This window comes from Ochotona princeps, chromosome 8, assembly GCF_030435755.1.
Source record: "Ochotona princeps isolate mOchPri1 chromosome 8, mOchPri1.hap1, whole genome shotgun sequence".
In the NCBI taxonomy this organism is placed as follows: domain Eukaryota; kingdom Metazoa; phylum Chordata; class Mammalia; order Lagomorpha; family Ochotonidae; genus Ochotona; species Ochotona princeps.
Genome location: NC_080839.1, coordinates 57146220 through 57162195, shown reverse-complemented (window position 1 = coordinate 57162195; position 15976 = coordinate 57146220).

The window sequence follows — 15976 nt, the reverse complement described above, 5'->3', positions numbered from 1 at the left end:
TCACTTGCAGAAAATTTGAAAAGATATAGATGAACTAAAAAAAAAAACATTGAAAAAGAAAAGCACACCTCATCCTGCACCATTATAAACCTCAACAAATATAAAGAATTGAAATAATACAAATGTGTCCTTTTAATTTTGTAAAATTAATGAACAGGAAAGCAACAGAAAAGTAGCAAAAATGCTCAACAATTTATAAATTAAAAGTCCATCTCCAAAATATCCGTGTATCACAGAGGCAGCCACCGGACTGGTGTCAGTGCGATGACGTAGCAATCTTTCGGTACTGGCACTCGATGCAGGCTCCTGTTCTTGCCCCAGCTGCTCCACTTCCGATTTATCTTCCTGATAAATTTATTTTCCTGGAGAAACAGCAAAAGATGGCCCAAGTGTATGTGAAAAGAGAACTAAACACTCTGGTTTTCAATTTTGGAGTTTCCCGCAAGAAAAAAATAAATAAATGACTGAATAAAAAGGAGCGTGAGCAGTAAGCTAAGCCTCAACCAGATGCACTGGCATCCCCTGGAGGCACTGGTTTATATCCCAGCTGTTCCACGATCGAGCTCCCTATTCATGACATGGGAAAGCAGCAGAGGATAAATCCTGGTATTGGATTAGCTCAACTCCAGCTATTGCAGCCATTTGGGGAGTGAATCAACAGATGGAAGCTCTCTCAATCCATCCTTCTCTCTGTTAATCTGCATTTCAAATAAAAATAAAACTTTAAAAAAATCAAAAATAACTTGAAAATCAGGTGAATGGGTCATCTTAGAAGTGGATGCATCAGGCCCGGAGCAATGGCTCATGGGCCAAATCTTCGCTTTCCATATGTCAGGATCCTATATGGCCACTGGTTCACGTTCCACCTACTTCACTTCCCATCCAACTCCCTGCTTGTGGCCTGGGAAGGTGGTGGAGGATGGCCCAAGGCATTGGGACCCTGCACTCATTTGGGAAACCCAGAAGAAACTACTGGCTTCTGGCTTTGGATCACTTCAGCTCCAGCTGTTGCAACCACTTGGGGAGTGAACCAGTGGATGGAAGAAGTTTCTGTCTTTTCTCTCTGTAAACCTGACTTTCCAATAAAAATAAACAACTATTTTTAATTTTTTTTATAATTTATCATACAATTTTCTAGGTTCTGGGATTTCCTCTCCCTTCTCCCCCTCTGCCACTGACTTCCCAGATATTATTACAGTAGTATAGTACTTCATGAACAGTCATAAGTCCATCATTCTTTTATTTAAGTGAGTCCCAACACTGAGGGCATGGATAATGGCAGAGTCCAGCATCTTATTGTCAGAATATATATAACAGTTTCATTGGGAGTTCATCTTGCATTTGGAAGTAGAAATGCATACTGCATTGTAGCTTCACGTATCTGGATATGAGAGTCTTTCTTACAGTTACTACATGTTCCCTTAAATGAGAAGCCATGAAGCAAAACCAACAACAGAAAGAAAAATTAGAAAATTTACAATGCCATGAAGATAAATAACATGCTACTGAATGACCAATGTGTTGCTGAAAAAAATGAAAAAAAAAACTTTCTTGAAGAAAATTATGCTACTGCATGACCTGTGTGTCACTTAAGAAATGAAAACAAAAACTTTTTTGAAGATCAAAATGAAAACAAAAATATCCAAACCCATGAGATGTAGCAAAAACAGTATTAAGAGGAACAATTATAATATCAGGTACTTACAAAAAAAATAGAATATCTTAAAAAAAATTGTGGCTGATCAACCCTAGTCAATTCACTGCTGCTGGCTCTGTGTTGAGTCAGCCATCCCTGTTGAGTCCTGCAGATAAGAGTATGAGCAAATCATTGCTCTGGTTCTGAGGAAATAGCAACAAACATTGGTAAGAAAATGTATTCCATAAGCTAAGAAAACACTGGAAAATAAGTATTTAGTCTTACATTCAGGATATCAAATGACACTCAAAATCATAGAAAAACAATTGGTTTGACTTTTAAATGACAAAAGAAAACAGATATTTCAGGAAGTTAAGCATATAGAAAGAAAACAGGCACAGCACACTACGTTTAAGATCATTTGTGAGATCATGAAAATCGAAGTCATAATGAAATATCATGCCACATCTGTCATTTGTAGCAGTCATTAGGAGGCTGACCAATGGCTGCAGGTGCTATGGATTGTGACTCCTTCAGAGCGGTAAGTTTGTTTTCTTTTCAAAGAAAATCTTTACTGAGTTATTTTAAATTAGGCTACAGAGAGAAGGAAAGCCAGAGAGATATCTTTCATCCTCTGGTTCACTCCCCGGTCAGGGAGTGGGATTTGCGATATCAGCATTGCAAAACATGGCATTATCTGTCATCCCACAACGCTGATCCTGATTTTGCTCTTTAAGGAGGCAGTTGACTTGGCTAAATTCAAACTGTTGCACCCTGTCTACTTGTGAGAGAGTACAGTGAATAGTTAATGTTTTTCCTTTAGCCTTAGCTGAGTGGATCAGAGGATGCCATATGCTCCAAGACGTAAGAGTTGTTTAAACAATTGGGAGACGTCATACACAGGATTTGTGGACAAAATTTTCCTTCTTTCTTATACTGTCCTCTTTACTTTCCAGCTCCTGCGGTTGCCCTAGATAGACCCTATCTCGGTTTCCCAGGTAGTTTAGTTCCAGGTTTTCCCTTGGAGCTTTAAAAGTATCCAAAGCATAGATTGCTATTCAGTTTTATTTCTTAGCCAAATAATAGAAAAGCTCCATGTTCTGGCTGGTACAGACTAATAAAGCAAATATAAGGAAGATTTTCCGGGCCTTTATTTTATTATTTTATGTTCTTTTATTTTTGGTTACACCTCAAGTTTGCTGTTTAGTAGGAGGAAACCATTAATTCTGAGCTCAAGGACCTCATCTTTTCTATAGCCTTTTCATATAACCTTGTTTCTTTTAACTAAGAACTAATCTCTGAAACTACTAATCTGCTTATTTTTAAAAACCATTAGCAGATGACTTGAAGTCTTTTAAAATCTGGATTGAATTATGAAGTTACCTTCTCACACTTGTTTCTTGACACCTTGAAGGCTGTCTTTAGACAATCCTCTGCTTCTGGAATTTACCTTTCAATTTTGCTCATTTCCACTTCTTAACTGATTAATTCTCTAGTTAGAATGATGTTTCTACCATCCTGATGAATGCTTTCTTCCGTCCTGATGAAAACTTATTTGTTCAATTCAGATAAAGTACCCCACCAAAAAAAAAAAAAAACAATCTTTCATGCATGTCCACAATGCATATTGAATTTTTCTTTGGCAAGAGCATATCACGTAATATGAAGATTTTTTTCTGCTTATGCTTGTCTTCACAATAAATTATACCTTCATTAATACTGACTTAATTTATACTTCAATGGTACTTAAGAGAGATTACACTGCTTAGCAAGTGTTTGATTAATCTATATATTTACATGTATTGATTCCTACACATTTTCTACAATCTTTTGGCCATTCATCTTCTTATGTTTCTAGAGACAACCTATGTCCTTTAGTCAATAGATACAGTGACATTTCAACTATTGGCTTTCAGTTGGCCTGTCTGGTCGTGACAGATTTTATTTGGATAGCACTTTACACTTTATAGCAATACCTAGCCAATACCTAGCCATTACCTAGTTTCTGAAACTGACCAATGCATGATTTTTCTTTGATCTTTAGGTATGTCTATTCTTCCAACTTGGAAATCGGTTTCCTGGAATGTAGTAGATTTTATCTGTAGAACAGTTTATTTGTAGAACAGTTTAACAGTTCCTAAAGGAGGCAGTCAATGGAAACTTTGACACAATCAAAATTCAAGTGCTCTCTTTCTCTCCATGTAACACACACACACACACACACACACACACACAAATTCACAGCTTCTGTTTACCAATGCAGTGTTTAGAAAAAGCTAGTAATTTCTTTATTGTAGGATATGATTAGTAAATCCTCCAAGATCATTAAGCAGATTATAATGATTACTATGTTTTATCAACTAAGTGGTTTCCTAAGCTGCAGCTCTGGCTATTGCCGTGACTTGGAGAGTGAATCATTGCATCGAAAATCTTCCTCTCTATCTCTCTCCCTATCTGTATATCTGAATTTCCAATAAAAATGAATAAATCTTTAATATATATATATAAATATGAACAATCTAGTCAGCAGCATTATTAAGTCCATCAGATAGGGGTAAATTTCAGGAAAAAGGCTGATTGCAAATAAGGGATTAGAACTGTGGCCCATATGGGATCCTGGCACATGCAAGGTGAGGACTTTACCCACTAGGTTACCGTGCTGGGCCCTAGTTTCTGTTTTTAAATCCACCCTCCTGCAAACAACTTACACACATATACACACTGAGATACATACTCTCTCACACACATGCACACACTCATTCATATGCACATACACATTTGCATACACACATGCACATTCATACACATACACACCCATATTTGCATACACATACACTCACATTGTGTGCAAGCACACAGTCCTACTCACACACTCTCACACTTGATTCCTCAGCCCTTTTGGAGGTCTGGGGCTGGTGTTTTTACCTGCCCTTTACACACAAGTCAGCTGGGACCCAGCACCCAATGAACCTGCTACTGAGTGGCAGAACAGGACCTGGACCCCACAGGTGCCAGTCTCCACGTGGACACTGTTCTCAGGAGCCTCTCCATGTCAGGCGCTGCCCACCTGACCCTTGGCCCTTCACGCCTCTCCTTGTTCTTGCCTTCCAGTCAAGGTGATTCTGGATAAGCACTAGTTCGTCTGCGGGAATCCTCTGCACTTCATCCCAAAGAGACAGGTGTGTAACGGCCAGATGGACTGTGGCTCAGGGGAGGGGGAGAAGCAATGTGTCAAGGTCATTCCTGAGCAGCCCACGGTGACAGGTGAGTCTAGGGATGGAGGCACAAGGGGAGGGGTGCCACAGGAAACTGCCTCAGGTTCCCGGCCCTTGTAGAGTGTCGGTTTCTACTTTTTTAAAAGATTGATTTACATTATTTGAAAGGCAAAGTTACAGAGAAAAAGGAGGAAGACAGTGAGATCTTTCATCCACTGATAACACTACTCAAAATGACCCTAATGGCGAGGGCTGGGTCAGGTCCCAACCAGGATAACTCCATCCAGATCTCTTACATGAGTGCACAGACCCAAGCTATCCTGTCACTTTTCCAGGAGCATTAGCAGGAAACAGGATTGGAAGTGGAACACCTGGGATTCAAACCACTGCTCATAAGGGATGCTATTATCACTGATGGTGGCTTAATCTGATGGGCCACAATGCTGGTCCCTGATAAGATTCTTTAGATCACAGTCATGTCTTGTCTTCCTTGATATCCCAGCACTTAGTACCCAGTGCCTATTTGACAAACACTGTGGACCAGAGCAGACCCTGCATCTGCCCCGTTGCTACTGCACCTGGTTGGTCTTGAGAAGGGGTAGATTGGAATGACCTTAGGGAATCCCTAATCCACTGATTAGGATCGGTGTTGCGTATATCAGGTTAGGCCACCACATGCAGTGCCAGCATCCCGCACAGGTGCTTGCTGAGATCCTGGCATCTGTATTTGAGATCTGACGGAGGCTGATCAGTCCCTACCACTGAGCCCAGAATCTCTAATTTTTAATGAATAAAACATAAGAATTGTAACACTTGGACAAAAGTGGCAGATGGTTTTTTTGGAAGGTTTATTTTGTTTTTAAGCTGTTGAACTCATTCAAGCAGTAGAGGAAGTATCAAAGGTGGAGTTTCTGGAAAATTCTCTCCTTGCCTTGTATATGCAGAAATGATTATATTACTTTGTGAAGGACAGAATCAGGATGCTGGCACCTTCCTCAGTACATTTTGTAAGGGGGATGGAGAGTAAATGAGAGAAATGGGACTCTACGTGCCATTCAGGCATACATTACGTAGCAGCAGGTTACCCAACCAATTAAGTAAGATAAAGAGTTCTGTGTTAAATGGGGAGAACATCTTTAGGAAACAATTTGTCATACTTCAAGTTAGAAGGTTTGATTAAGAAAATCACTAAACTGACAGGCATAGCAGCTAGATATTTAGTTGAACATGTTAAATACAAACAAGAGAAAATTCAAGATTCTGGTCCATATGCATTGACAGTTTGTTTAATTTCTTTAATTGATAACCATATTTGCAAGGAGCAAACAATTTCACAACAATAATGAAATGGAAACATATTGGTAATCTTGATGTAATTACTGAGAATAAAACAGGCAAAGAGAACTTTTAGTTCAATGAAAAATCATGTACAAATAAAAGGTTAAATTCAAGATAATTGTGGACTATTGTCCTGCACATAAATAGGTGAAAATAGGTAAGTGAATCATACCATCTGTGGGTTTAAATTCTTCACAAGCGATGATGGTGTGTTTGTATCTGTGCAGTTCTACTTACAAGTTTCTTTCATATGCAAAGAGAGCTGTTCATTGTTGAGATGTCCTTGCTGACTATGGAGCTGCCCCCTTCTTTATCTCTCACATTATAAATCTCAACCACCTTTCCTTTCAACAAATACTCACTTCACCCCTTTTACTAATAATGAGGTTAGCATCACATCTATTATTCATCAATAGTTTTATGCATCTATGTTTCTGCAGTGTTTATTTCAGTCTTCTTTCTCTTGTGAAAGAGAAATACAACTCCCTGAAAAGCAAAACAAAATAACCTTTCGTTAATTTGCTCTACATCTCATCAGTTCAAGACTCTTGAAGTTTATTTACTTATCTATTTTTTCCTCCACTTTTTTTTTTTACCCTGTCCTGAAATGTGCACCACACTGCAAGGGTAGGGTAGAGATTATGCCAGTTATAAACTGCTACTTGCGTAAAGCCATTTAACCCTCGTGATTCCCTATTTTCATGCATAGATACAGAGCGGTAATGATGACTGCCTCACAGGATTGCTTCCTACCTTACCGGGCAAAACTATGGGAAAACAAGGGCCCACAGAGCTACAGGGATTAGGGTGCATTTAACAACAGGCCCTACTTACAACATTGTAGGAGATAATGAGAAATACTAATAACTGAAGGGCTACCTGAGAACAAACAACAGAAGGGAGATTTTTCCAGTCTTTTAAGGGAAAGCGAGAGAAAAGTCAGTGAAATGCATGAAGCTGTAATGGAGTACTCCCTGTCACAACAAACAGAATCGCTTTTCACTTTCACTGTTCTCAGTAGGTAGATTGGACCTATTTAATAAGTGGCTGTTGTCTTTAACCAAGCGTGGAAAGAACCTCTTTCAACGTTACTGAACTCCCAATAGCGACAATATCTGTCCTGTGTTTCCTTACTTTCCCAGTTATTTGTAAATACTCACTTTATCAAAATCTGCTCGGAAAACTTCTTAAATCTATAAGTAAAATGTATCATTGCATATTTGAGCAATTTTTTTGGCTTACTACTTTTCATCAATCCAAAGTATTTCTACTTAAAATTCACTTTTCTCATGACTTTTGGACTTTCCCTAAAGCCTCTTGATTCTGTGTTTCTATATTAACATTTCAGTAAATGGTTTTGGCATGTTTTTCCTCTTTTTCCCAAAACTTAAGTATACCCCAATAAGAAAGCTGTTCACATTTTCTATTTCAGATCTCTCATGAATATTTATAGCTATAAGTCTTTTGAAAGACGTTGTCAAATATTTATCTTTAGATCTCTCCATTTGCATGAGTGGCAGTTTTAAAGTGTGGTTAGGATAAATGCTCAAAACTGTCTGCAGCCATACTCGAATGAGAGTGTTTGAACATAACTTTAAACATCTTAATCCAACCTCGAATTCAGCTTGTGCTGAGGTGACCCGGGATGCACACCTTCAGTATGAGTAGCAACACTTTATTATACTTTCTCTATAATATTTTTGTTTCCTCAATTAGAAGGTAAGAGTCTTTTTTTAAAGATTTGTTCTATTTTTATTGTAAAGTCACATATACAGAGAGGAGGTGAGACAGAGAAGATCTTCCGTCCGTTGATTCACTCCCCAAGCAGCTGCAACAGTCGGAGCTGGAGATGGTTCGAAGCCAGGATCCAGGAACCAGGAGCTAGGAACCAGGAGCCAGGAGCCTCTGCCAGGTCTCCCAAATGCGTGCAGGGTCCCAAGGCTTTGGGCCACCCTCAATTGCTTTCCCAGGCCACGAGCAGGGAGCTGGACAAGAAGCAGGGCTGCTGGGATTAGAACTGGTGCCCATGTGGGATCCTGGCACATTCAAGGTGAGGATTTTAGGTGCTAGGCTATCGTCCCAGGTCCAGAAAGTAAGCATTTTAAGGCTATTCTATCTAGATATGTCTATGAGTAAATATGCTTCCCAACATGCTTAGCTAGTATCTTTTAAGTGAACAGTTTCCAAGCTAACTCCTGAACTTCCACAGAAATCAAATTTCCTACTGGCTTTTATTCTTACTAACATCTTTGATGTACACAGATTTGAAATACTGGAGTCATTCAAGATAGTTATCATAGACTCAATTAATCTCTGACATGGAAGGATTTTTTCTTAAATGATACATATATTTCTTGTTTTAGTTTTTTTGTCATTTTGTTTCTTGCTGCACAAATATGTGGATACTGGTTTGATTACAAGAATTTCTTGTCCAATTCATCCTGCAATCATTCTCTGAAATATGTATATTACATCACTTCAGGACTTCATCTTTTCTGTCACAGCTTTGAGATTTGTGAAGGCTGATGAGAGAGGCGGTTGAATCTTTGCAGTGTGATGAGTCACTTCTTGATTGAAAACTGAAATAAAAATGTTACTCATTCACACCCATCCCAGGTCTGGGCGGTCACAAGATTCGTTCTATGTAAAATCACCAATGGTTTTTTTTTTTCCTAAACCATTCTCTCACTCCATAATGAAATAAGAAGCAAAGCTATTTCTTCACATCACATATAATAATTTCTAAGCCCCATGAATATACAGGTTTACATCACTTATCAGGAAAGGTTTGACATTATATCTTATGTCCAAACAATATGTTCTGAGAACAGTTTAAATCACTGTTTCATAAGCCAAATAATATAATAATATGCAAAAAATCAATCCAAATTAAGTTTTTTTATGAAATACTTACTGGAATCATGCAGTATATGGCCTTCACATATAAGTAATGCTACTTTCACTAAGTAATATGAGTTTAAGTTTTGTCCATGTCCATGCCAATGCTTTCAAAGTAAGATATAGAAGACAAATTACTTGCAAACAGTAATCACTGGAAATAATAAACAAAAGGGGAAAATGGAAAAGATAAAAAAAACTTAAAGCTACCATGTGTAGATTTTAATTTAAATTCTTTTTATTTTTCTTTAGCAATCTAGACCAAGTCTAACTATACCAATAAGTGCTACACAGGATTTTGTTATATGAAAAAGGTATAAAACTCTCAGTAAACTGTTAGCAAATCTTATTTTGTGATACATTAAATAAATAAATAACCAAATTAATTATTTTCAGTGAAGAACAGAGTCATAGGTTCTATCACTGTGGCACAAAAAGATAGAGTGGTTGCTCTCCAATGCTGGAATCCTGCATGGGTCACAAGTTCAAGTCCAGGATGCTCCTCTTCCAGTTCAGCTGCTTGTTAATAGGGCAGAAGTAATGGATGGAGAAATGGCCTACCTGGCTCTTGGCCACCCAGGTAGGAAACTACATGGAGTTTCAGGCTCCTGGCTTCAGCCTGGACCAGCACCAGTCACTGCAGGTATTTTGGGAGTGCCCTAAAGACTGGGTGACCTCTCCTCTAATTGTGACTCTGCTTTCAACTAAATAAATGCATCTTTTAAAAAATATACAGACTTAACATTTTAAAGTTAATCAACAGGCAGGCGCCCTAGTGGCCCTAGCGGCTGAAGTCCTCGCCTTGAACGCACCAGGATCCCAAATGGGCGCCAGTGTGTGGCCCCGATTCCCATCCAGCTCCCTCCTTGTGGCCTGGGAAAGCAGTCAAGGACAACCCAAAGCCTTGGGACCCCGCACTTGCACTTCCTTGAGACCCGGAAGAGGCTCCTGGTTCCTGGCTTCTGATCAGTTCAGCTCTGGTCGTTGTGGTCATTTGGGAAGTGAATCATCGGATGGAAGATCTTCCTCTCTGTCTCTCCTCCTCTCTGTATACCTGACTTTCCAAGAAAAAAAAATCTTTAAAAAAGAATAAATCAACATAATTGACCAAATTAATTGATGAAGGAGAAAAAACATATCATCTCAAGAGATATGAAATAAAACAATTATTAGAAAAATATTAGCATAATTTTGCAGTATAATACTATATTTTAAAGTTTTTTCTTTAATGTATCTAGTTTTTTTGTTATTTGAGAGGGAGAGGGCAAGCAGGATCCCATCCATTGGTCCATTCCCCAACTGCCCACAAAGGATGGAGCTGGGCTGAGACAGGGCATCACTAGGAGTCAGAAATTCAAACCAGGTCTCCCACATTGGTGGCAAGGGCTCCGTCACTGGAGTCATCATCTGCTGCCTCCGATTAATACGCAATTAGAATCAACAGCCAGAAACATGAATCAAATCCAGTCATCACAATGTGTAATACATGAATATTAAGTGACCACTAACATGGAGGCCAAATGACTACCCTGTAAAAATGCTTGGCAGCCTTCGAAGGAATTAAAAAATGTTTTTAATCTGACAAATAACACCTACGGAAAAGCTATCAAAACCATGCTTTTTGTTTTCTATATTATATGAAATTTTTCTAAGAGTGAGACAGAAATATTTGCCATTACCATTTAGGCGAAACATTATACTGGATAACTTTGTTGACAAAACAATAAAGAAAAGGAAAAAATAGAAAGTTTTTAAAAATGAAAACTTGAAGTATAGTTATTTATTTAAAAGTCAGAATTACCTAGAGAGTGAGAGAGAGAGAGAGAGTTGGGGAGAGAGAAAGCAGGGGAAAATCTAGTTCACTTTTCAGAGGGACCACATTGGCCAGGCTGAAGCCAGGAGCTAGGAGATTCGTCTAGGTCACCCACATGGGTGATGGTTTTGTTTATTATTTACTTCCTTTACATGTTTAGATGATGCCTACTAATTAGTAAGTCCCTAACAAGGATATTTAAAATTAAGCAACTTGAAGTGAATCCAATTTGTGTAAGGCACTTTTGGCAGTGGCTTAACTTTTCATGAAATGACAGCTTCAAATATTTACACACACAAGATGCGTTATCCCTGGTCTTTAACCTGAATAGATTTGCCTGGAATTATGTTATGCATTATGCGAAAGGGAGCTTGTATTTTGAATAAATTGTGAAACATTAGGAAGACCCTCTGGGCTCACCATTACACTTTGAATTGTAATTTAAAACCAAATACTCTGCTATTTTAGATTCTTAGAGAGTAAGTTCTGGGTTCCTGAGAGTAGATTTAATTTTTCTGGCCAAACAGGACCTTTGAGATTAGAGTTGATGAAAAATTATCAGATAGGTATGAAACTAAATTTTACTCATCTCCTACCTTATAGATACCAGTATGTAGTAAATTGGTGTAGACAGAGAACCTGGAGATGTGTTCGGTGGAAAAAAGGTGTGGAGGATGGAAACAGGCATCCTCTGCTTCCTGCAGTTCCCTGTATCATTTTGTGTTCAACTTTGTTTTACTACTTTTTTAAAAGGTGTATTTGCTTATTTGAAAGTCAGACTTATGTACACGCACACACACACACACACACACACACACACACACACAGAGGAAGAAAGAGAGAGAGCACTACCATCTATGGATTCACTCCTCAAATGGCCCTATCAGTCAGGGTTGGGCCAACCTGAAGCCTGGGGCATCATCTATACTCCCTTGTTGGTGTCAGGGCCCCAAGTATTTACACAGTCTTCCACTACATGCTGGATTGCAAGTGGAGCAGCCAGAACTCAAAACTGGCATCCATGTGGGATGCAGGCAGTAGCAAGCCTACCCACTATGCCACAATGCTGGCCCCAGAGAGCACACCTGTTTGTGAGGCTTCCAGAGTATGAATGTGTGCATCCACCTGGGAATGTTCAAAGCTTCCATTTACAGAAGTCAGATCATCACAGTGGATGACACAGTGGATGACTGCCTTTTCTTGACTGGCATCCCTGGAGATGAATCAGATTCAGTCTTCAAACATAGTATTTGTATGCAAATGTATCAGTGCATCAAAACACCACCTACTTGATTGCAACTCTGAGGTAGATTTCAAGTAATTTATGAACACAATTTCTTCATTAGATAAAGGTTCTCTTAGGGACAGGGATCATGAGGCAGTAGGTTAAGCTGCATGTTAAAATGTCCATGTCCCATAATAAGGTGCCTAAGCAGAGTCCGGGCTGCTGTGTGTTTCTGATCCAGCTTCCTGCACATCCTTTCACACAGCAGTTGATACCTCAGGTGCCTGAGTCCCTGTGGAAGACCTAGGTGCATCCTGACTTTAGCCTGGTCCAGCCCTAATAGTTGTGAACATTTGAGGAGTCAATCAGCAAATATCATCTCTTTTTCTCTTTGCCTTTGCATCCCCATTGAATGAACTAAAATAACTTTTTAAAGAAAAAGAATTCTGTTAGGAAAGTAAGCATTTCAATTCTGAAGAGTGCCCTTGCATTTAAAATAAACACGAAACACATGCCATCACCAAATTCACTAATACAGCAGGTAGAATCATTATTCAATCAGAAAAAAAAGCAGGTCTTAGTTCTTATCTATCAACACAAATCTTGAAGGCAAATCAAGTCACTGACCAAAAGACAGGTTGGCTGAGTAAATAAAAAACCAGAATCCCACTAGAGGCTGCCTACAAGAAGTTCAAAAGCAAAGATGCACATAGACTAAAAGTAAAGAGTTGGAAAAAGATATACCAGTTAAATGGAAACTACAAGTGAGCAGGCATACTGTGATATCAGATAAAATAGACTTTAAATCAGAAACTATAGAAGGAGATAAAGACATTATATTTTGATAAAAGTTGTAATTCAGGAAGAAGAAGTAGCAATCATAAATATATTCATCTAACACAAGACCCCCTCCAGATACAGACAATGAATAATATTAAACATAAAGGGAGAGATAGCTCCAATACAGTAAGAATCAGTGATTTGAACACCCCATTCTCATCAGTGGATAGATCATCCAGACAGAAAAATCAATAAGGATACATCAGAATTGAAACACACTAATGAGCAAATGAACCTAAAATACATTAAACAGGACATCTCACCAACAGCTCATCAGCACATGTTTTTTTTTTTTTAAGAGAGGCCACATATTAGCCCACAAATCAACTCTCAGCAAATATAAAGGGTCAAAATCATAACATGTATCTTTTCAGAGCGTAAAGTAATAAAAGTAAATATCAATAACAAGTACAACAGAAGATTCATCAATACATGGGAACTCAACAACATGCTACTGAATGACCAAAAAGTCATTAGAGAAATTAAAAGAGGAATAAAAATGTTCTTGATACTCCTGAGTAATTAACAGAATTTCCATTTCTTGGGTTATGTTGGTGATTATGAGATGAAATGACAATATGCCATCTTAATAATTTGGAAAGAACATTATGAGTGCCGGAGGAGGGGCAGAGAACGGAGGAGGAGTCCTCTGTTCTAAATCTGCATCATGAAATATGCGAAAGCTAATCATTTTGTGCAAATTTTAATTTGGAAAATTAATTTTTAAAATAAATAAAAATGAAAACACAGCATAGCAAACCTGAGTGCCACAGCGCAAGTGATATTAACATGGAAATTTATAACAAAATAAAAAATGTAATGATACACTTTAAAGAACTTAGAACAACAAGAACAAACCACACCACAAATCAGCTAGGGAAAATAAAAAATAAGGATCAGAACAACCACAAATAAAATTAAAAGTAGACAAATGATACAAAAGATTAACAAAGTAAAAAGTAGATTAATTTTGAGAAGATATGCAAGATGGAGAAATTTTGGTTACACTAAAAAAAGGAAACAAAAAGAAAAACCTCAACAACAACAAAAAATGCCAATTCAGCTGAAGAATAGGTGAAGGTCTTCAATAGACTGCACACAAAAGAAGAAATACAAATGACTAACAAATATGTGGAAAAAATACTCAACATTACTAGTCATCTATAAAATGCAAATCAAAACCAGAATAATATATCAGTTCACTCCTGTCAGAGTGGCTGAAATCCAGAATACGGTGATGAGCTCAGATCTGGCAAGGATATGGAGAGTGCGAACACTAAATACACTATAGCTAAGACGGAAAGTTGGTGCGGCCGTTGTGGAAATGAAGTTGAAGTTTTCTTATGTATAAATGTATGTATATACATGTGTCTACATGTATGTATATATCTACACATGCGTGTATAAACTCACCATATGATTCAGCAATACCACTACTGGCTAGCTACTCCATCTTCTGATCCCAAAATATTATAATTACTACTTTTCTTCTATGCACACAAGGACTCCAGATAAGCAGGGGAGAAAATGTCTTGACCAAAATCAATCATATAATTTCTTACGTTCACCCTCGATCCTCTCCAAATCCTCACAGATAACCTATGGGAGCATTTGGACCTACTTCACATAACCTGGAAAAAAAAAATCCCTGTCTCCCATGGGCCCATTTTATTAATTCAAATGCACAAAGAAACCTGTTGGAATTCCCAGTGGGCAGAGCAAACACAGTTTGAACTGTGTCACCGCCAGTTCCGATGTATGAGGAATGACCAATGTTTTAATGACCTTGTGGGCTACAAAAATGTTTTTGTTACCCTAGTGACACTTCCTTTCCTTCTGCCGTAACCAGCAGCAAATTTTCCCTGCTTTTATTTTTATTTTATGTTGCAGAACGGCAGAGGCTAAAGAGCTTTGTGCATCAGTTCAGCATTAATAAGGGGTGCTATGTGTTTAACAGTATCCTCCATACACACTGAGATTCTTGTTTGCTTTGCTTTCGTCTCCTCAGTGGAAAGCTGTTTTTCTCACTAATTAAAATTCATTGCCTCCTCCTGAAATAAGGAGGCTAAAACATTACTGGATGATTGTGTCCATCATGCTTAATAAACCCCTGGGGACAAATGATGCCACCTTAGTGGGACACTTCTTAAGGTTCAATTTCTTCAGCAACAAGAAGCCTGGTATGTTATTTGTCTCCCTGTTTGTGACATCCAGCCATCAAGAGGAGGTAGTCAGACATTCCCTAGTTATAACAGTCACTCACATCCTTAATTATTGTGCGCTTTCAAATACAGTTCATCCAGACTCCGTGCCACTACTTTTCAGATTTTTATGTTGTAGCTTGTCTCAGTGAGTAAAAATACTTGGTGCATCATGATCATATTCTGCAATGCTAATAATCCTAAAATCTGATTTATTTGCAGAGTGAACCAGTCCATCTGACCTTACCTCTTCTCCCACATTCATTTGGAGTGTTTATTTTTATTTCTTCCTTGTTGCCACTGGATCCCTGCAATTTTTCCTAATCTGTTTGGTTTTACATCAGCCAGGTATAAACTTGAGAGTTTGGGGGGTGTGCAGAAACTGGATTCTGTGAGGTTATTCAACGTGCAGGGCAGTAACTTGCTTACTCATCACTTACGGCCTCAAAACATACTGTTCTAGTTTTCTTGATTAAATAATCTGTTATTGCTAACTTTGTCACAATTGTTAGTGTTATAAATGAAGAAATAACTTGCATGAGATGAGATAAAGTTTCTGAATGTGGCTCCAAAGTCTGAAGCTTTGATTCAGTTGCTGTTTCCTTTTACCCGTAAACTCTTCAGCAAGTACGTAATGTTCTCAAACGTAGTTTATGCATCTGCGATGTGGGGAAGATTATCTTCTTTCTGAATGCCAGACTTCAATAAATTTGAATCATGTGTTAATGTAATCAGCATGGTCAGAAGAGCTTATCAAACAATATCACACTTCTGAGGAGCAGTTTGTTTTGAATGGCTGTTAGGTTTCTG